The sequence below is a fragment of the Neofelis nebulosa genome, chromosome 1 (assembly GCF_028018385.1).
Source record: "Neofelis nebulosa isolate mNeoNeb1 chromosome 1, mNeoNeb1.pri, whole genome shotgun sequence".
NCBI classification, from domain to species: Eukaryota; Metazoa; Chordata; class Mammalia; order Carnivora; family Felidae; genus Neofelis; species Neofelis nebulosa.
The window spans coordinates 99,550,057-99,573,437 of NC_080782.1; the positions used below are offsets into that span (position 1 = coordinate 99,550,057).

General features: G+C 44.0%; 1 long non-coding RNA gene across 2 annotated transcripts; it reads right to left on the bottom strand.

The window, feature by feature from the left end:
- Window positions 1-236: 236 nt before the first annotated feature.
- Window positions 237-19,730, bottom strand: LOC131511546 (uncharacterized). 2 transcript variants are annotated; one of them, XR_009261569.1, is made up of 3 exons: window positions 19,382-19,730; window positions 9,550-9,696; window positions 237-776 (listed from the first exon to the last, which is right to left on the bottom strand). It is a non-coding gene; the product is annotated as an uncharacterized LOC131511546 (long non-coding RNA). The 2 variants fall into 2 exon arrangements; XR_009261570.1 differs by lacking the exon at window positions 237-776 and adding an exon at window positions 6,465-6,716.
- Between the last annotated feature and the right edge of the window lie 3,651 nt (window positions 19,731-23,381).

The following is a 23,381-nucleotide window of genomic DNA, read 5'->3' on the forward strand; positions in this document are numbered from 1 at the left end:
TGCAAGTGCTGGAATTAATTTTTGGGATTTCCGTCTTCATTCACTGGGTAACAGTACTATCTCTGAGATCATTTCTCTGCACAGTCTCAGAAAAGAAACTTATTTGCAGAATTCTGGACTATTTTCTCTTAGGGTTTGACATTGGAGAGGGAGTCAAATAAATACAGGACAATGTGCCAGCGTACTTTGCCATCTGATTGTGCTTACGAGAATATCACAAACAAAAACTGAAGCCATCTAGTAAAAAATCTTTTTTTAATAAAGAGGAGTTTTTTCTTTACTGTGAAACAAAAGATGACATTGAAGGACTAGACAAAGTGAAACGATTTTAAAGCAACATTATTTTTAAAAGATGGTTTTCTAAGACTTACCTCTTTCCTTTCGAAAAGTTGAAATGAACATGAAGGTGTTTGGAAAAAATGTAACTTTGTTTTTATAACAATAACAGGTTAATTATATCAAAAGCATCAGACAGGATAAAAAAGTATGTTTAAGTAAAACTCTTGGCATGGAACTCTAACATTCCATTTACCTTTGAAATAATTTGGTGATTTTCCAATATCATGTTATCAATCATTTTAACATATTTACCCGAATATTGACCAATGCGCTTTCAGAGCATCACCCAAAGAAGTGAAGCATGAAGCAATGACAACAAAGAAATTATTCAAAGCTTCTTCAAAGTCCTGGGTGCTCCTTAAGTTAAGATTTTCCAACTCATTCCCTGTCCTGAGCAGAAGCAGGAACCACACTTCTTTCAAAGAAGACTTCCATATCTAAAAAGGGAAATTGTTACAGTCCAACATCAGTTTAAAAAAAAAAAAAAGAATCAGAACAGAAGTAAATGTCTCAGTTCTCAAAAACAAATGAAAAAGTAGTAGTGTCAGGGGGCAAAATAACTGTAGGATTGATGGCCTCTTAGCATCATTTTATGACAAGGACACTGAGCAGCACAGAGAGGTATGATTCCATGGCTATGGAGCAATAGAGGCTAACCTACATTCCAGGCCTCCAGAGAGTCTCCACCCATTGCCTTTTGTACTTTACATATTTTTGTTACATATATATATATATATATACACACACTTTTTTTCATTGAAGCCCTTTTTCATGCCACTAAAATCTGTATAATTTTGGACAACTTTCAACGATTTTGTTAATGTCAAATCAGTAAGCACTCTTGTTTTTTCTCTTTGCTTTCAAGTTAAAGTTCTAAACAAATCAAAGTTTGGAACGACGATGTAAACTTCAGTTTTAGCAAATAAGCAAATAAAACTACACACGATTCCATTATTATTTTCTCATTTCACAGTTCAAGAGAGTTAAAACTCCACTGATTCAGTAGATCCCAGGGCAGCCTGGAAATGAGCAAGAGGATGAAGCAGCATTGATTCTAGGGGCCCCTCTTCCATTTTTATTCCCTTTTCCTTGCATTAATTTTCTCAGCTGCATTTATCATCGGACATTCCACATAGTAGATTCTTTGTTCATTATTTGTCTGAGAACGTGAGCTTCATGACAGGTAGAGCTTGATCTAATGCTCACTGCTGTGTGCCCGGGACTCTGCAGCAATGCCTGGAATGTAGTGGCTACTCAACTATTTTGATACAATCATGAATTTGCTAAATACCTGTGTGTACCAGGCAGCGTAAGAGAAATAGTTGTTACTTTCAATCCTGGAGCAACTCTGTGAAGAAACTGAGCCTTGGAGAGCCTCACAGTAGTGAATGGCAGGACTGGGTTTATCTGAGTCTACACGTGTTCCCCCAGCACAATTTTCTCTGACTCTTACTCCCCATCTGGAACACTTTGTCTTAATTGGTGGATGAGAGGCCAACAAACTTCTAGCTGACTTAGGACAGCTTGGATAGTTTGAAAAAAAGCTTCACTGTTTTTCAGGGGATGAAAATTAAAACAGCCACTAGGTTGGCAAAAATTAAAATGTTTAGCTAGTGTGGAATATTAGGAATGCTCATACAGTATTGAGAGGAATGTACTTCGAGCAATCATGTAGAGGAACAACTTGGCCATCTCTAGCGAAGGCAAAGATGTACAATTCCTGAAGTTCAGTAATTCCCCATCTACTAAGATCCTCTAGAGAAGTGGTCACATTCAGGTACACATGTACAAGGATGTTCATTCCAGGAAAAACTGGAAACAACCTAAATGTCCTTAAATGGCAAATTGGATAAATACAGTGTGATATATAAAAATATGACAGAATAAGAAAATACTATGTGATGCCATTCCTGTACAGTTATGAACATATAAAATAATATTACATGATATTGGGACATATGCATGTAGCAAATGCATAAAAAGACTCACAGGAAGAACATACCAATTTCAGAATGGTAATAACGACTGACAAACTAGGGAAGGTGATGGATGCTGAAAAGGTAGACAGGAACATCAAATTCTGTAAGATTTCATTTCCTTTCCAAAAAAATGAGGCAAATATGACGTTTCTTGTATCCAGGTGGTACATACATAAATATTTGTTATTTTATCCTCTATATCTTTCTCTGTGTTTGGAATGCTTTTCAAAATATTTTTTTAAAAGAAATATGCATTTTGTTAATGTAGTCAAAATAGAAACAGTGTCTTAGAATGTTGGTTTACCAGTGTTTAAAGTTGAGTTTCTTTTACTTTGCTTGATTAAGGCATATCTATACTATTTTGAAACAAAGCCTCATTGAGATAAACATATTGATAGAAGCAATCTGAATATGCAAACATACACATCTTTCTAACAAGATGCTTGTTTTCTGGTGACGGGGTTGTAGTTCCTACTCCAAAACTCAGCTGCTCTTTACCAGGCTGCAGAGACCCAGTCCCTGATGACTGCTTCTCTATTTGGGGATTGGTTAGTGACTCCTGGTCCTCCCATTAAGACTCAACAAGGGACACCTGATCACTTCACGAGTGAATGGAAGGATGGCCATATGATTGGTCTATTGTCTAAGTAGATGTTGCCACATTTTATCACAAAGCACAGCTTAAACATTCTGGTGAGGCCCCCTTCATTTTAAAGTTTCTCCATCTTACTCTGTTGTGTTTTGTGCTTAGAGCTAGCTACCTACTAACGGTCAGTCACTCAGCTTGCTAAGAGTTAACTTCACATCTGGATCTGGTCAGCCTGAGGCCCAGCGTAAAAGCCAATAGTGCACCAAGGAATACCACTGCAAGGAAGGCAGCTCTCGCCAGGGCCTGCCCTTTGCCATACTATAAATACAACGGCCACCTCAAACTCAACAGATAAAAAGATCATAATCAACCACTTCCACATCGACCCCCTCCCCCTCTACTAATGTGTCTTTCCTGTGTTTGCCATACTTTATTCATACAAACATTTTCAGTCACTTAGATTCAAAACCCCAATCTGGTTTGATTGCTCAGCGTCCAATCCCTCACTAAGACAGGTGGTTCCTTAAAAATAGCCCTCTTCCAAGTTAATGTCTCTTCTTTCTTCTTTGCTCTCATCCTCACCGTGGCCAGTCAGGTTCAAGCTCTTACCTGGACTGTTCCAGTGGCTATTCCTGTGTTGGCTTTCTCCTTCTTGCACTTAAGTTTATTTTCCCCTCCAAATTCCTGTATCAAATATCTTTCTTTAGTAATATCTTCCTTTGAGCCTTCAGTAAATGCTACCTTAGTTGCTATTTATGTTTCTACTTCCTCTTAATTAAAAAGAAATAAAATATTAGCACTTGGAGTACCCAGATTTCACCCTTACTACCAAACAGTAGTAGCCGCAAGAAGGTCCAGACAACATGGGAAAGTTATAGCTGTTGAAAACCTGCTGATCTTCCATGTGTAGAATTCCAAGCTACTGTTTTCTTCTTAGAGACTCTGGGAGTCTAAATATTGAGAGCTTTCGTGGAGTTGAAATTTGATCATTGTCTAGCATAGAGTAGGGGCTCAATCAAGATTGGAAAATCATGGTAGTGATCTCTTTGGGTGACATCAACAAATACAGTATGCTTACCACATATAAAGATTATCATTTGATCTCCACAGGTTGTAAGCCAAGTCAGTAAACTAGCTGACTTGTGAAGGCTTGTTGTCTCCATCAGCAGTGGCTACTATAACAAAATACCATAGATTGGGTGGCTTAGACAACAGACACTTGTTACTCATTGTTCTGGAGGCTGAGAAATCTAGATCAAGGTGGCAACACACACACACTCACAAGTGGGGGAGCAGCATAGAGTAAGAGAGAAAGAAAGAGAGGGGCTTGACCCAAAGCAGGGGCTCAACATGGGGGCTCCACACAGGGGCTTGTTCTCATGACCTGAGCCGAAATCAAAAGTTGGATGATTAACCTCAGTGAGCCACCCAGGCACCCCCAGATTTGGTTTCTGATGAGAGCCCACTTCCTGATTTGCAGATGGTCCTCTTTGAGACCTCACATGGCCCCTTTCGTGGAGGGGGAGGGGAGGTTCCTGTCTCTTTTTAGAAGAGCATTAATCCTATCATGATAGCCTCTAATTTCCTCCCCCAAACCCTGCCTCCAAATGCTACCAAGCTGGGTGGGATTAGAATTGGGTGTGTGGGGGTGGGGCAGCACATTCAGTCCATAGCAGCTTCTTTTCATTTTCTAAAATTTCTAAGCATGTTGGAGTGTCAGAGCTGTTAGTTTACCAGGACACATGTTCTATGTTTCTGTGAAAATGTACTATGAACACAAACCGCATATGCAGAGTAAGGGCGGTGTTGAAGCCTAAGGCAGAAACCTCCCACTGATCAGCCACAAGGTCGAGTGGGGGGGGGGGGGGGAGGGGGGAGAGACACAACAGTCCCCAGAAAAAGCTGCTTAATGTTCTGTTATTTCAAGCCCTTAATGTTTATTGTTAGATTTGTTAAAAACTTCAGTCCTTCTTTCCACTCCAAGGGCTATGTGTTGTCTAGTTGTGTTTATTAAATTATTTTTAAATGAATTTAAATTGTTTTCATTCTGAGAGTGAATTCTACAATCTCTTGAGAGAACTGAGAACATTCCAGGAGGTAGAATTAAACAAAATAGAAAAGAGTCAGGAATTTGTCTTTTGCAAACTGTACTATCAACTTTCAGTGTCCTTTAAAATGTGGTAAATCAAGTTTTTCTAAATGTCTGGAGTTTATATCTTCTCAGAAAAGCTGTTAATTAGAATAAACTTGAGGTTTGAAATAATACTCCATCGAAATTGTATGAGATGTTCTTTGAAAAAGAAAGCATTTAGCTGGAAATGCTATAGAGAAGATTCCTCTATTGGGTGGAGTCCTTTTCAATAAGTGACGGAACCTTTGATCAAAGTTTTGACATTCTGTCCCCAATTCACATGCAACTCCTTTTCAAGGTCACCAGAGATGTTCCTAGGATTCCAAACTCTCCATGGGCCAGAAGAGCTGAGCTCACTTTGATTTTATTTTTGGTTTTTACACTAATTTCTTTGTAAACAAGTTTACAAATAACTCTTTTAAATCTTAAATGATTTTTTCATTGTTTATTTTCTCATTAATTTTTTTTTTCTAGCCCCTCGATTTAAGCTAATGTGTCTCTGTGATAATATAATTTTCAATAGAATTCAGTTAACACTGGGTATCTTGTCTGTGTCAGGGTCTTTGTCAGTTTTATAGTTCTTGGATTCAAAAATTAGGTTTTGGAATTCCACTCGTGTTTATTTCCCTTGATTAAGTTGCTCAGTCCCTGAAAAAAAATCCCTTAGTGTCCAAGGGCCACAAGGAAAAGAAGTCACACTTCCCTATTCTTCCTCCTCTGTAATCTTACCCCAGGCAGGCATTGCTTCTTCTTTAAGGATGCTTCTATCAGGCTTCTTTGATAAAAGAGTTCTATTTCAGGACTTTCAGTTTTTTTAAGGAAAAGGTAGGAGCTAATATGTAAAATTACTATTTCTGGGTAATTTTCATTTCTTCCTCAAAGAGTTCTTGGATCTCTATGTCTTAGAGCTGTTAACAAATCATCTGTTATTGTGGTTTAACTGCTTTCTAGTTTTATTCATTGCTTGTAAACCCAGCGTTTTGCATGTAGTAGGGACCCAATAGATATTCACCAAACCAAAGAATGATTAACTTCAATCGCAATTCTCTCCAAAATTAATTTCTTGGTACATCCTCAAACTGGGGTTCTGAAGTCAATTTCTTGTTTCTCCCTTGCCCTTTTGATGCCAACAAGCCCTGTTATGCAGAAGAAATTCAGTTACCACCACCTATCAGGTGAATGGCCAACCTTCAAGCAGAATCTGGTTGCAACAGAGAGCTAAACCTTGGCAGATGACCTACATGTAGAGTAACGAGTACTTGTATTGCAATACCTCCCCCACCTAGAAAAGAACAGAGCAGCAACATGGCAGAATTATATGTAACAATAGAATGAAATCCAGAAAGAGGGGTAACTGTGACATTTCTGAGAAGGAAAAACACCTTGGAGTCCCTTACGTGCTTTTTTTTTTTTTTTTTTTTTTTTAATGTTTATTTACTTTCGAGAGAGATGTAATGCAAGTAGGTTAGGGGCAGAGAGAGAGGGTGACACAGAATCCAAAGCAGGCCCCAGGCTCCAAGCTGTCAGCACAGAGCCTGACATGGGGCTTGAACTCACGAGCCGTGAGATCATGACCCGAGCCGAAGTCAGACGCTCAACTGACTGAGCCACCCAGGCACCCCTTCACTTAGGTGCTTTCAGTGCAAGGTTGTCCGTTCCAGCCAGCCACGCTGTTCAACTTCCCGAAAGAGGAAGAAAAACAAAGCAGATGAGATGATGGACGTGTCCTTCCCAGGAGCTGCCCATTGTGGATAAGACCAGAGGGCGAGGAGGACTCCAGCAAGAGAAAAACCCTGCAGAAGCAGGGAGTCGTACTGGAGAGGCTCCAGCTCCAGGAACCACAATGAGGGGTAAAAGTTACACGAGCACATTCTAATCACTCCACTCCTGGTCTAGAGGCCAGGGCAAAAGAGAAGGGCCAGGGGAAACACAAGCTGCGTAAAGGTAGAAGAATGGCGAGTTATGCCTAAGAATAGAAAAAGAAACATCCTAGGAAGTCATGGGAGGCTTTGAACCAAGTGTAGCATCAACAAAACACTGTCTGGGGCAGAGTGTGATGCTTGTTTCCACTCAATGGCTTAGAAGAACACAGCTTCAATGAAATTCCCTGTGCCGTGTCCTTCCTTACTGGCAGCTACTAAATGATTAAGCAAGGCTGTAAGCATTAGGCGAGAATCTAGAGGAGGGGAGCAAAATGATCACGTGGGGGAGAGAAAGAAGCCAGGAGGGGCCTGAGGAGAATAGGTTGGCTTCTTAGCACAGAAGCGGGAGAGCTGAGCTGGGACCGGGGTGAAACTGTGCCCTGGAGAAAGTATCTGAGAGAGGATCTCCAGCACCACTGAAGCCTGGTGAGGTGCCCTCTGCCCAGAGCTGGGACAGCTGGGGCTCAGCCTGCCTTCTGTTCCCTTCTCATTCTCACACACCATCTACTTCATCAGTTGCTGGCCTTTTCTCTGGTTCAGTTCTTCTGCATATTCCATAATTTTTCTGATGCCTCCTTTATGAGGGATACTGAGCTATACGTGGAGGAGGGGAGAAGGGAATATAAACCATATCCCGTGCACTATGGCAACTTCAGATCCATTTTGCTCCTAGCCTAATTTTTACACAAATCTGTCATTTGAAAAGGCCAGCTGGGTTCAAATAAGGTCTTCGGTGAGTATTAATGGTGGGATGGGAAGGTCATTCTATTCACCTAGGTGATAATGTGATAGTCTCAAAAACGTTGTTCACACGTTTAGTTTCACAAAAGAATGGTTCAAACGTTTAGTTTCACAAGAGAATGGTTCAAAACTAACTGAATGAAGAAGGCAAAAGAATGGAATCCTAGAAATCAGAGCCCATTAGTATCATCTAAGTATATTACCTGTATTTACTAAAACTCATGTCCTTTTTCACATTGAACGTCTGCCCAGCTACAATTGCCTAGTTAAGGTAGCAAGGTGGTATTCAGAACAGAGAAATATGTCTTACTGTCCTAAAAGTTGCCTGTCCAGTCTTGCTACTTTTAAAAGTTGCAGAGAATCACACTCTGTGAGTTCAAATACTTCCTTTTATGCTGAGTAAATAAACTTGCTTCCAAGTTAGGATGAGCAGATAGTTCCAAACACTACCCACTTAATGGCATTCAGCATGAAAATCCTGAATGTGATTTCTAAAATGAGTGATGAGGACATTCTGAACCTTTAAAACAGGGAGCACAAGTTCTTCATGTGCTTTTGGGTCCAAAGGATATTCATATGCACATTGTAGTCTCGATCTTTTGGTGTTGGTATTTGTATATCTTGCTACATCACTAGGTGAAACAACCAGGCTTTTTATTCATTTAAGTGTCCCTGGGGCATCTAGACTTCAGCCAGGGCACCAGGTAACCTGAAGTAGGGGGAGTGGGAAGAAGCTCAAAGAATTGAAACGTCATGCATTTCACACTCTTGCTGGAGGGCATTCCTGAGTTCACAGGGGGAAGTGTTCTAGGTAGAGGGCTATTAGAGACCCTTGGCCTCCAAAGGCCTTGGACCTGTTCCACTAGTTTTATGGAGGAACAAACTGAGGCACACGTGTCTGGAAGATGATTAGTTATTCTTGGTTTTGTGTTTTCCCCCATAACAATAGGTTCTCTTAGTGAGCAAAAGAAGGGAATTAGATAGACCAAGAACCTTGCCCAAGGTCATTCAGGGCTTCACGGCTTTTTGTCCAAGTTCTAAATGTTGCTGGCTTGGGGATTCACCTGAACACTGCTGACTAATGACTAGGAGACAAAGGTCTCCTCTAGAAGTAAGTGCCACCTCGCCAAAGAAATAATCCTGGTGAAGCTTTACATGTTAGCTTTTTGTTTTTTTGTTTTTTGGGTTTTTTTTAGCTTCGAAGAGGAAGAAAAAGAAAAAGAATGGATTGAACTATTTTTTTCCCAGGGTCAAGATATGGATCTGAGGTGTAAAGAGGTGGACAGAATTACACTTGGCTCTTGGCTTAAATGGGTTTGATCAATTGTTAAGGGCCTCCTGTTACATCATTTTACGTTCTGCATTAGAGCTGGAAGGAACAGGGTCTCGGCTGCCCCTAGAGGCAGTATGACCCTGGGTGGTCTCCTCCTTCACTGTTTCCTAGAAGCCAAACGAGGCACACAAATGTTTTAATTAGTGTATACTGGGCGGGACTATGCAGTGTTTCTAAATACTAAATTAGTTGCCAATATGTAAAAACAAGCTGGTTGTGGTTTCTCCCTTCTCCTAAAACACAAAAACAAAAACACCAAAACCTGGCCAGTGGGGCCCCCATTCTCAGGCCCGCAGCAAGGGCTGGGAGTGGTCAATGACTTCCCCTGCAAATGGGGCATGGACCCTTCTTCAGCCAGAGCCCTCAGGCCCTGCTGAGGGCCAGCTTGGCCCTTGGGCTAAGGGCCAGCTTTGTCCTGCCTCACAACCTTTTCCTCCCCTATTTTATTGGCACCCATGTCTATTGAGAAGCCGGTGCTGCGAATTTTTCTGACTCGCCTGTGCATTCAGACTTACCCCTGCTGAGTTCCTTCCTGCTTCTCAAAGCCCTGCTATTTTCTGGGAGGCATCCGCACACTGGACAGTCTTAGCGATCAATCCGTGCACTGCTTGCATCGTGCACTCTCAAGTGACACTTGTTCATCCTCACAGGGTTTTCTGGACCTGCCGGAAAGAACATAGTGGTGTGAAGTTTAAACCAGGTGCCAGGCTAGGTGGAGAGAGATATTCGTGCAGGTGATCTGTCTGTCTGTTGTGCCAGCCTTGGGGGGTAAGGGGGGGCGGAGCCATCCTTTCTTGAGAGTGTGACCCACTCAAGATTTGAGAAACGCGATTGGATGGTGGGGTGGTGGGGTGGTTACACGCCTCGCCAGTGCCATCTCAGGAAAGAGGAGAAGGGCCCCCCACCCACACCTGCCTCCAGAGGTCCCCTCCAAGGAACTTCTCTCATGGCCTCCTTCTGGGGCCAGGCCAGCCTTAACCGGAAAGCAAGCAGTGAGGAGCCTGTCCGAATCGCCAGCGATGCCAGCAGAGCGCCGGGCCTCCTGGCAGACTACCAAGAACTGCTTAGGGAAACACATGGCTTCTCTTTCGCCCTGCAGGTACAGCTCCAAGGTCAAACAAGGCTGGAGGGCTGCCCAGGTGAGGAAGGACGGGCATGGGTTCCCATAGCCCAGAGAATAAAGGGGCATTTTCACTTACATTGCACCCCTGCCTTGTCCCCTCCTTCATGCCTGGCCCTGTGTAGGTTCTGTACTAGGGTCACCAGACTGGCAGCTGGTTTAGTTCCTATGCCTTTTCCTTCTCCTTCCCCAAACTCCTAGTTTTAGGAAGTATTTAACAAGTCTTGTGTTTAAACAAGAACATGGCCGGGGCCTGGGAACGCCAAGGAACAATAGGCAGGGAGCAATGACCTTTCTCATAGTCCCCTAGCCTTTGCTCACAGCCCAGAAGTTACTGTATGAATTTGGCAAAAATCACACTGCGATCTGTGGGAATGCAAGAGAAGCCAGGAGAGAGGAGAGAGAGGCACGGAGACCGAGGGGGCATGAATATGCAAATACAGTTCGGAAGCAAGTTCTTAAAGCTAATGTGTCCCTGGCAAACATTTCTGATTTCCCTAGGTTTGCAGGAAAAGGAGGCTTAAAGAGCTGCACTGCGAGTTATATCATACATTATCAGGGTACACACATGGATTCACAGTGTGATTTAGATCCAGGAGAAAAAACATGATAGGAGAAGTGAGAGCATGAACTTTACTGCTTAAAAATAAAATTGATGGCTTGCGAAAGTACACAATTTTGATTCTATAGGGAAATTACTGGGTGTCATAAATGATTTGTAGGAAGTCAGAGCATATTTATTGAGCTGCTTGTAAGTGCGTAACCTCTGGTTTCAAGGAATTCGTGGTCTAACTGGTTTGAGAAGGCATGGATTTTGGAAAGGATTAACAAGAATAAGAAAACAAACGTCAGCCAAACAGAAAGAACACTGTAGTAATAAGGACACTTCTTAGCAAAAACCAGTGTTCTCAGTTTTTAGGACAAAGAGAAAGATCCATCAGGGAAATTTTTGCTGAATTTGGCATTTATGATGTTTTACCATCTGCACAATGTCAACCCAGTGTTTGGCCAGACAAGAACTATGTCTTATGTCTAGCATTTAGAATACGTTGATACCTAGAGTAAGTGCGTGTGCTGGGTGGCTCAGTCAGTTGAGCGTCTGACTCGTGATTTTGGCTCAGGTCATCATGATCTCACGGTTGGTGAGTTCGAGCCCCGCGTTGGGCTCTGTGCTGCCAGTGTGGAACCTGCTTGGGATTCTCTCTCTCCCTCCTCTCTCTGCCCCTACACGTCTCATGCGCTTTCTCTCTCAAAATAAATAAACTTAAGAAATTAAAAAAAAAAAAGAAAGCAAACAGATCCCATTATTCTCAGGCATTCCCCTTAGGCATTCTTCCCAGCAGAAGCCAAGGATTATCAGAATCACCAGGTCTCCCCATAGCTGCCAGGTCATCACCCGTGGTGAGGCTCCTTCACCAGAGCAAAGCTGAAGTAACTGTGTGACTATGTGAATGTGGGCAAGTCCCTGTGTCCCTCGAGCCACTATGCCATCATCTGTCAAGCAATATCCATTTCACAGCATTATGGGAACATGAAAAAAGAAAACACGGGCAGGCAAAGCTCCTAACAAAATGCTAAAAGGAGTATAGTAAATGGAACATGCTTTTGTAGAATCCATTCTAATTTGCGTGGAAGAAAAGTGCACATTTATCTGCCTCGAAAGACTTTTCTCATTTTTTTGAAAACCTTTATTTGTCCTTCCCTTTCCAATTAAAAAATAAAAAAAAAAAGTTTGTCCATGGATAAAGGGAATTTTCTGGGGAAACATCTAGCATGGCAAACCGGGAGAACCATTCCAGAAGGACTTACAGCCTCTCAGTGGGGGGCTCTTGCTTCCCAGAGCAGGCCAAGTGAAGCGACATCAAAGTCAGGGCAGACAGGGTAAACCCTGTGGTGACGGCTGGGCAGCCTTTCTCTGGCAGCCGCTCTGTGAGCCACAGCACCCTGCGAGCTACATCTCTCTCGCCTTCTGCTTGGCTGGAAGCAGGCCATGTGGGCGGCTTGTTTCAGTGTATGAGCTTATCAGTGAAAAGATGTTTAAGTGGACAGGTTCGAAATGAGGCTGTATAAAGTCCAGGTAATTGGTCACACACATCTCTCTCTCCTCTATGAGCTCCCCTCTCAAGCCCCCCTCGTGCCAGCCTTTGTTGACTGTCGGATTGCCATCTGAGTGTCCATTTCCTTGCTGTACACAGGATAATAATGATGGCAGCTCATAAGGCTGTGGTGAGGATTACACGAGATCACGTAAGGTCAACCCTTAGCAAGGCGGGTGGCACGCGGTAAGCACTCAGTAAGTGGGAGCAAATATTAGGGCTGATGAATGTGACAAAATCCTGCAAGGTAGATGTATGAGTTTGGGGTTCTCCAGAGAAACAAAACCAGTAGGATGCATCTATACACAGAGAGACTGATTTTAAGGAATTTGCTCATGTAATTAAGCCTGGCAAGTCCAAACTCTTCAGGGTGGGCCGGCAGCCTGGAGACCTGGGAAAGAGCTGATGTTGCAGGCTGTCTGTTGGCAGGATTCCTTCTTGCACAGGGGAGGTCAGTCTTTTTGTCTACCTTCAACTGACTGGACGAGGCCCACCCACATTACAGAGGTCAATCTGCTTTACTCAAGTCTACCAATTTAAATGTTAATCTCATCGCAAAACACACTCACAGAAACATTCAGAAAAATATTTGACCAAATATCTGGGCACTGTAGCCCAGCCAAGTTCACACATAAAATTAACCATCACAGTAGACTTTACTAGCCCCATTTAAAATTTTTTTTTAATGTTTATTTATTTTTGAGAGAGACAGAGTGAGTGGGGGAGGAGCAGAGAAAGAGGGAGACACAGAATCTGAAGCAGGCTCCAGGCTCTGAGCTGTCAGCACAGAGCCTGATGCGAGGCTCAAACTCAAACTCACGAACCGTGAGATCATGACCTGAGCTGAAGTCAGGTGTTTACCGACCGAGCCACCCAGGTGCCCCCTACTAGTCCCATTTTAAAGATGAGAAGCCTAAGGGTCCAAGAGGTTAGGACCATGACACCCTGGGAGTAAGTTGAAAAGCTAGGATTCAAACCCTGGAGTAAACCAGGGCCCAGGACAGTACCTGGCTCACCACAGTCCTTCAGGATTTGCTGCATGTGTTTATGTCTCCAGAGTCCCATTTCTTACCCCTTACTCTGGATCCTGAAGAGATAGGACACAGAGAAAGATTGTTTTTCTTGAGGAAGAGACGGGAGGGAAAAGCAAACATTGGGAGAACATTTGGCACATGCAGACTTCAGAGGAATGCAACCAAGTTGTGGAGGGAGATGAAGGAGTGTTGGGGACCTGAGCAGTGGCTCATAGAAGGGTCTTGGGGGGAAACATAGGAAGCGAGGTAAGGGGACAAGGACAGACCTGTGCCCCGATCTCAGGGCCCTTCTTCCAGGCTGCTCTAGACCAGGTGGCCAGAGACAGTCTCTGAGTAGATGAAATAGAGGTGTGAGACCTCGAACAAAAAAGAGACTGCCAAGAAGGGACAGCATCTCAGGCAGCAGCCACGGAGAACACACCAGCCATAGGCAGGTGTGGTTGGAGATGGCAAGACCCAGAGGAGACTGATTTTGGAGGCAGGGCAGCCTGTGCAGGACTTTGGACTTCCTTCCAAGCGAGATGGGAAGCCACAGGGGTTTCTCAGCCAGGAATGACATTATCTGGTGACCCCACTTCTGAGGGAGTGGAGAGGTCAGACTCTTTAGATTTCACTGCTCACTGAAGATCCAGGTTTATATTGGCTGCCCTTGAATCTGAAGACAAGCTCTTCACAAGTAAATACTTGAAAAGTTACTCAATTTAAAATCTAAATATTAAATGAGGAAAACTCTCCTAACCCATTGGAACATTCTTCTGCTTTCTGCTTCCCCCTGGTTCCTGAAGGCCCATGATGGAGCAGAGGGCCTGAAGCTTCTGGGATTCCTTCAGTCCTTGACCTGGGTGGACCCACATGGGTCTGGGGCTGGACACAGAGTGCAACAGTGGCAGAGAGGATTGCTGGCCTAGAGCAAATGACACAGGCAAAAGAAAGAAGTGGCTGGACCTTCTGCTGAGGAAGAAACATGGGGGCTAAAATCAGAACTGTCAATTTATTCAATTAAGTTAATTAGTTATTTTTTTACTTGAAATCCTGCAGTGTATTATTCCTAAGTTAAAGACTCAGCTCTGTATTGTAGGACACAGACCTTTGGTGATGTGATCCTGATCACCTGTCCAGACTCATTTCTCCCTCTCCCCAGAATCCTCTACCCTGCCACCACCTAGTCTAGTCAATCGTCTCTCACCTTTCCAGAATCAATTTGGATGTCACCTGCCCAGGAATTCTCCTCTGATCTCTCTTACCTTCTCAGACCCAAAGCTTATCCCTGATAGATGTGTCCCATCACATCATAGTTGCTGACTTGTCCATATCCCTAACTAAAGCACAGCGCCTGCTCCTCGAGAATAGGGATGGTGTTGTAACTACCTGTGCTGATCCTTCACACCCTATCTGGCACTCGGTGGAAGCTCAATAAACACAGGTTGAATGAATAAGTGACCAAGCAAGGCCAGCGGGAGTGACCAGAAGCTGATAAGAAGGACTCTGGGGTTCAGAGTACACAATGCTTTCCTCCTTTAAGGGCCAGCCTGGCAGCAGACGTGGACTGAAGAACTAACTAACACTTGCTGAACATACGTGCTGGGCTAGCCTCTGTGCTAGGTGCTTGCTGTTTATATCATTTTCTCTTAATTCTTGTAGTTATCTTGTAAGGTGTCTATGCACCTTCCTCTGTGTTACAATTTAGTTCTGCATTTTCCTTGCACAGCTGCATTTCCATCCACAGCTCCCCTGGAATCTTTAGGGAGTTGCCTATGACTCCACAGGCAGAGCGAAAACTAGGAAAGAGCTTACAGGAAAAACAGATTTTCCTCCAGAGCTGGCACTCTCATGCTGGAAGTCTGGGTATCTTTGCTTAGCATCTACATGAACTCAGTTCTCTAATCTTGGAATTTGAGAGCTGAGAAGGACCTTAGAAATCATCTAGTCCAGTTCCCTCATTTGACACATGAAGGGGCCAGTGGCTTGCCCACGGCCACTCAGCTTGTGCAGAGGCAGGGTGGAATCACTCAATCTCCTGACTCTCCAGCTTCCCCACGCACACTTGGCCATTCTGGTACTTGATTTTGCTTATTGGAGTCTCTTAGTCAAAGAGCCCTCTTACAACTTCTAACTGCATATTGTTTTGTGAGAGAAAGAACTTCAACTTCCAGGGTGGCTAGATGTTACAACAGCGCGTCTGGATCTACTGGAACTAGGGAGTTCAGGGGAGCTCGGGAGCTCAGAGGAGATGGGGTCTTGATGGTGAGGGAAGCCCAGGGAGCAGCAAGCTGGAACTCATTCCCAGCACGGCCTTCCTTTCGCAGATGCCAAGGGGGAAAACCAGGGGTCTCACACAGTTTCACTTAACATTTACTAGATACTAGGAACTGGAGGAACTGCCCTCAAGCCCTTACAATCCAGAAAGCAGATAGATGAGTACAGATATGACATGGCATGGAAACAGGCAGAGGAAGGCAAGAAGGATTTTTCCTTGGAGAGTTTCCTGGAGGAAGTGGCTCCAAGCTGGATTTGAGGGAGACACAGAAGAGGAAGCCAGCCATCTCAGACAGGAAGAAAGGTGAGGGCAGACTCTGAGGGACTGGGAGGGATGAGAGTGTAAATGAGAGCAGTGCTTCTCCAAGAGTCATACCTGGACCAGCAGCAGCAGCAGCAGCTGGGAAAGAGTTAGAAACATCTGTCATTGGAGCCCACTCAGCCCTACTGACTCAGAACTGCTGAGGATGGGCCCCCGCAACCTGAGTTTAACAAGGCCTCCGGGTGATTCCCGCACCCCTTCAGGTTAAGGCCCACTGAACCAGATAGTTCTGACTTGGAAGTCCATGGCATCCTTGCTCCTGTGGAAAGGCTCTGGGACAGCAGGGACAGGCGCAGCCAGAATGCGGTGCCTGTCCTCTGGTTCCCTCTGTAAATGCCCTTTGGGGTCCGGTCCTTCTTGGACTTTTTGGAGCATCAGATGCTGCACTACGTACCTTATGGAGGCATCTTCCTCTCCTCTCCGAGACACAGAGATCAGGACTCCCTGTGATTCTCAGTGCTGACAAAGCCAATACCAAGTGACATGACCGTGTCTCCAGCAACCTCATCATTCTTACCACGCGAGAGCCCTGTGAGACTTCCTTCGTGGCCTTCTCACCTTCTCTGTGTCCTTAATGACACACACCTCACTCTCTCTTATGGACCTGCTCTGGCGCCTTGTTTGAAATGCACAGCCACTCCGATATTGTTCCAGCACTCCCTATGCACTTCTGCTCTGTTTCTGTCCGTCACATCAACCCATGTCTATCCTATGATTCCCTTTCTAGTTCGTCTCTTGTCAGTCCTCCTAACCTCCAATTGAAAGCACCGTTCACGAAGCCTGAAGCTTGTGTTGTTTTGTTTCACTGCTGTGTTCTCCGTGCCAGCACGGAGCCCTGTCATATGCAAGGTGCCCATGTCCAGTGGGTGAATGGTTTCTACCATGTCACTCTGCGTGTGTGGCTTCAGTTACAATGGGTTGAGCTGGGAATTGGCCTCTAACCTGACGGCAACTTCCCAATGGCTGGCCAATGGCTGAGGTCTGACGTGAGAACTTGGTCACGGCGACAGGGTGAATGCATCAGATGCCACCGTTGGGGAGTCTGTGAGGTCTGGACAGGGAAAGTGATAGTACGATGGTGCTAAAGAGGGGCCACAGGGTAAAGGCAGCAGAAGCCTGATGAAGAGAAAAGGGTGGTACAGAGAATTGGTCAGCAGGGACAGAGGTGGTGCAAGTGGAGATAGAGAAAAGCTGAGTCAACATAACAGCGGAGAAACTCCAGTCTGATAATTCCAGAGAACGACTCTGGAAATGGGTGTTGAGATACTTGAGGGGCTCTACTATCCTGAAAGGTGTCCTGGGGGGCCACGAAGCCCAGCTGTGTGGCTGGGTCCTTCTTCCTTCATTCTCTGCACATCCTAAAAACAGCTCACCATTGGCTGTCAAACCTGAGGGGTCTCTGGATCCTTCCAGGCACCTGGCAACACAGAGTCCAGTACCAGCACATCTCTTGCTGTGGCAGGGGCTCCCGGGGGCTGGGCTGGGCCAGCTCTCACTCCCATAGGAAAGGCTGAGGCACTGGGGCAAAAGTGCCAAGGGTGCGGCTGGGGCAGATGCCCTCAATCTATTCCAGGCAGCGGTGCTCAGCTGAGGTGTTCCTTTGAAAGCGTAATAATACATACGGGAAGCTTGTGCAATTCCACTTTAAATGCGTCCTTCCCCTTTATTACACGCAAGGAAAAGGTCAGGGAGAGGCCCTGTTATGAAGCCAAGTCAGCAAACAAAATCCCCTGTTTGATGTTCCAGTGTGGCCCTGCAGCGGCAACCCTGAGGCAAGGCCGGGGTGAGGCAGGGGGTCAGAGGGTGGAGGGCGTGCACATGGAGGAACACTACCTCTGCTCCTTACTTGTTTGTGACTTGACTGACCACAGAGCCCGGCCTCCTCTCTGCCTGACTGCCCGTCATTTTCTGTCCTGAGGCCCTTTTCAAGGATGTACCTGGAAATCTTCCCACGGGTCCTGATAGAAGACCAATCTTTCTCAATTGCTAATGCAACTCTAAAACATTTTATTTTGATTCTGCTCAACATTGAGATTGTGGGGGTTCATACATTTTTCTTAAGTGAAAAACATTCTGTCCAGATAGCGTGATAACAAAAGCTCGTTCATCCATGAATATTTATTAAGTTCCATTAAGTGTTAGGAGCTAGACCAGATATTGAGGAAGCGGCAGTGACAAGACAGAAATGCCTGCTTTCACCGCTTTTGTCAACAGCAAAGACAGATACTAAGGAAATAATTCTAAACATGAGAAATAGTATGAAAACACTATGAGGTACCCTTGGAGCTTACAAAGGGAAAACTGGGAAAATATTTGCAAATCACATATCTGAGAAAGGGTTAATATCAAAAATATATAAAGAACATAAAGAACTCCTACAACTCAACAGTAAAGAACCCCCAAACAATCCAATTAAAAAATGGGCAAAGGATCTGAATAGATATTTTCCGGCTAAGGTATACAAATGATCAACAGATACATGAAAAGGTCCTCAATATTAATCATCAGGGAAATACAAGTCCAAACCACAAAGTAATCCCCTCACACTTGTCAGAATTATCAGAAAGACAAGCAATACACCAAGTATTGGCAAGGATGTGGAGAAAAGGGAACTCTTGTGCACTGTTGGTGAGAATGTAAACTAGGGAAAACAGTGTAAAGGGCCCTCCAAAAATTCAAAATAGAACTGACCATATGATCCAGCAATTCCATTTCTATTATCCAAAGAAAACAAAAAGACTCTCCCCCAAAGATACCTGCACCTCCATGTTCACTACAGCATTATTCACAATAGCCAAGATATGGAAACAACCTAAGTGTATCCACTGATGGATGAATGGCTAAGAAAATGTGGTACACACAGACAGGTGCACGCACACATACATGCACACACACACACACACACACACACACTTGAAATATTATCCAGTCATAAAAAAGGAAACCTTGCCATTTGTAACAACATAGGTGGATTTGAGGGCATTATGCTAAGTGAAGTAAGTCAGAGAAAGACAAACGCTATGCGATTTCCCTTATAGGTAGATTCTAAAACAAATCAGAAACAAAAACAAAAACACCCTGTGAGCTCATGGATATAGAACACAGATTGCTGGTTGCCAGAGTGGGGAGTTGAGGGGGGGGTGGAAATGGATAAAGAAGGTCAAAAGGTACAAACTTCCAGTTGTAAAATAGTAAGTCATGAGGACGTAATATACAGCATGGTGATTACACTTAATAATACTGTAGTGCATATTCGAAAGTCGCCGAGAGAGTAAATCTTGAAAGTTCTCATCACCAGAAAAAAATGTTGTTATGTGTGGTGACAGATGGTAGCCAGAATTACTATGGTGATCATTTTGCACTATATACAAATAACGAATCATTATGTTGTATGCCTGAAACTCATATGTTATATGTCAATGATACCTCAAAAATAATAAAACATAAAAATTGCTACAGAAGTCTTTAAGCATTCATTTATTTTTATGTAGAAAGAAGGGAAACACCGTTTTCACTTACCCATAATGCAGAAGTGAGTGTCTCGATGGACATGGTGAAAAGTAACTTCAAGCATCTATTTTTAATTAAATATAATTAACTCCTACTTAGCAAACTGGTTTTCAGTCTTCTTGACAAACTTTTAGTTGCTTTAATTAGCATTAGACTCAGCTGAAAAATCACAGGAAATTCCATCATCATTAGGAAGTCAAGCTCCTTCTATCCTCTTGCTCTGCCATCTTCCATGTGGCTTCTGCCTCATGGTCTGAAATGGCTGTTGGATATCCAGCCATCATGCCCACACTCTAGGCAGCCTGATCTTTCTAGACATTATACATGATACTTCTACTTACGTGCCCCTGGCTAGAACTTAGACACATGGCTCTTTCTGTCTACAAGCGTAGTTGGTTGGGAAACGTGGTATTTACTCTATGGCTGTGTATCTAGCTGAAAACAGGTCACCTGTTGCTAAAATAGAAAAAAACAGATACAGGGGCCACTAGAAGTGGCAGTTAATGTCCTCAGGGTTGGGATGATATAAATATTAAGGGGGAAATGCTTTTCAAAATTATGCTATCATAACGATAATGACTTTCCTAAAAAGGTCAAGTGGCTCTCATTTATTACTCTAGGGCACAACATTGCTACTGTCAGAATGGAGAATAATTTCCCACAGAGAGGCAATACTCAGCTGGAGATGGAGAGGAATGGATTTTCAGAACAGAGTCAGGGCTCACGTCCAGCCTGGTTAGCGTCAGTGGCCAGAAGGAACGCAACCTCTGCGGCACTTCCCAGCACCAGCGGCTCAGGTCACCTGCTTCTTATCTCTTGGAATCAGCACAAATCATGAGTTTTGAAGCCTTGAAACTCAAGCTGTGGGGAATTTAAAGGAGCCTGCAGAGTTTAAAATCAAATGAGCATATGAAGATAATGAAACTCATTTGTGCCCTGCAGAAGACGGGTGGCTAATCCCTACTCAGTTTGCGGTGCACCAACCTCACGTGGTGGGCTCGAGTTGTATGTTTCATACAGTGGAACTGATTCTATTGAAAATAAAAATGAGCGGGCACACAGTTTTTCCTTTGCTGTCCTGCCCGCTGCTCCCTTGCAGTGCATCCAATAAACTTCTACCTCCTTTGTTCTGCCTCGGGTGAATCCTTTCACAGCCTGTCCCGCTGGCCTCCACCCGATCCGGTCGCCCCACATTTGGTGGCCCTCATGGGGGAACCTCTGTCAGCCAGGGACTCCCCCGGATTCGCCAGGAATTTCTCAGGGTTTTCCCTCAGTGGTTCTCCTTGGGGAACTGAGGACCTCCGGCTGAGGGTATTCCTTGGGGAGAATTCGAAGGCCCAGGGGGAACCAGCCAGATCACCCTCACCCTAGCAACCCAGGCACAGTCATAAAACAACGGAAAATTCCATATGTCCCTATACTTTCTCACTCCACCCTATGACTTGGTCCCTTACCAGTGCCTCATGGCAGACAGCTCTCCTTTGACCTTCCCTCGTAGTATTGTTCAATAAACTTCTATCTTCTTTTAAAAAAAAAGAAAAAGAAAACAGAAATGAGGCGTCAGAATTAAAATTATACCCTCGGTAGTTGTGAAAGTTGTGAACCCTACTTACGGGGCACCTGGGTGGCTCAGTCGGTTGAGTGTCCAACTTTGGCTCAGGTCATGATCTCACAGTTCATGATTTCGAGGCCGGCATTGGGCTGTGTGCTGACAGCCCAGAGCCTGGAGCCTGCTTCAGATTCTGTGTCCCACCCCCCTTTGCTGCCCCTCCCCCGCTCTCTCTCTCTCTCTCTCTCTCTCTTTCAAAAATAAATAAACACTAAAATAAATAAATGAATCCTACTTTTCCCCAGGTTAAACTTTTCCCCAGCCCCCAGGTTAAAACTGATTCATTCATTTGTTTGTTCCTTCACTACATCAAGCATTGCTTGGATGTGTCTTAGCATTTGGCAGGTATACAGAGATGACCTTGAAAAATTTAGGCAATTCTGGTAGATTTGCAGGAATCCATAGTTTCTAGTGACATGATAACGTTTCTTGGTTCTTTATTCAGTTGAGAAGACAGCGCGGCGGGAAAAAGCATTGATTTAGGAAACCTGAGTTCAAGTCAGCCCCCATGTAATCCTGGGCAAGTTTCGTAACCTTTTGGGGTCCTAGCTTCCTCCACTTAGGATTCATGGTTGAGTTAGATAAGGGGTCTCAAGTCAATTTCCTGCAGCAGCCAGGCAGGTAACAGAAATACGTGAAGTGGACTCAGCTTAAGAAAAATAGAGGCAGAGGTCTGTTTTGCTTTCCTCTTAACTCAGGTTTAAGAAAACAGCGTCATGAGCCTAATAAATGGTCACGAACACTCAGCTTCTAAACCAGAGAAGCCACAGGGAGCAGTGGAGACTGAGGTAACCTGGGGCCATGATTGCTTATCTCCAGTTAGGAATGTGGGCTGAGTGCTGCTGAATCTTTTGAATTTTCAAGAGAACTGAGAAAATATGGATTTGTTTTCCTATGTGAAAGGTTCAGATTTTTCCATTATGGAGCAACCAAATTCAAAACTTAAAACAAAAACAAACAAACAAAAAACCTTGTGCCAGTTCATCTGGCATTGAACCCATTTCAGCCAAAACAGGGTGTGTTTGTAGGGCTGCCCATCTGTGATCTCTGGGTTACACTGTAGTCATTGGAGCACTAGTTCTCAAGTTGAGATTTCTGGATCCATTAAAAGCTTCAGCCAGGCAGGACCCATAGAAATCACATAGCAAATTTTGTGAGTGTACATGTTGGGGGTGAGAGTACTCATCAGTTTCATTAGAGTTAGGAACTCATGGCCAACAAACTTTTATTTATTTGTTTATTTATTTATTTAAAAACATTTTAAAGTATTTATTTATTTTTGAGAGAAAAAGGGGAAGAGAGGCAGAGAGAGAGGGAGACACAGAATCTGAAGCAGGCTCCAGGCTCTGAGCTGTCTGCACAGAGTCCAACGCCAGGCTCAAACTCACAGACTGTGAGATCATGACCTCAGCTGAAGTTGGACACCTAATGGACTGAGCCACCCAGGTGCCCCCTCATGACCAGCAAACTTTTAGATTCACCAATCAGCCTAGCACAGTTTTCCAGCTCTTACTCTTCAGAATGTCAAGATGGATGATGTAATCAGACACTTCGTTCATTCACTCCTTCATTCATTCAGTGATAGTTGTGGAACATATGCTATGTATGAGGCATCTTCTAGGCATTGGGGATATCGAAGCAAACAGAAGAGACGAAGTCTTTGTTCTTATGAAATGTCCCTTCTAGAGGAGGGACACAGATAACATCTATAAAAACAAAAAAGGCACATATTATGTCAGGCAATGACGAGGACCGTGCAAGGTAAGAGGAGAGAAGAGAGGCAGAGTGAGGCAGAGCGGCATTTTAGGTGGGGTGAGGGGCAAAGGCCTCTCCTTCAGAGACCTGACTAAAGTAAGCAAGCCAGCCATGCGATTTTCTGGAAAGAGCATTTCAGAGCAGGGAGAAGTGAAGACAGGCCTGAGGCAGGTGCATAAAGTGGTCTGTTTATGGAGTACCAAGGTTAAGGTTAAATTAAGGCTATATAACTACTAGTGGGTTTAAAGGAAGGCTTTCGGATTTTTTTCCCTATAAAACAAGGAATTCCTTCACATTGTTTGCAACACTTTCATCTCTTTATGCTGATAATGCCCCGTTGAGAAACAGATCTAAGAAAAAAGGCACATGCCCACTATTGGCCGGTGCCATAAACTGGCTCCATCTTTCCTGAGAGCTGCTAGTAAATTTAACAAGAGCCATAAAACTGTTGACAAGGCAAAAGAGAAGAAAAAAAATAGGAGAAAAACTAAGTCTACCTTAGCCGGGTCTTGAATAATACACAAAAATCTCAAATAATCTCAGTTCTCAAAAATGAAAAAAAAAAAAAAAAACAAGCAAAAATAAACAACGAAATTCAACATGCTTACATTCTATTAAGCTGTTAAAATGACACTTGGGAACAAT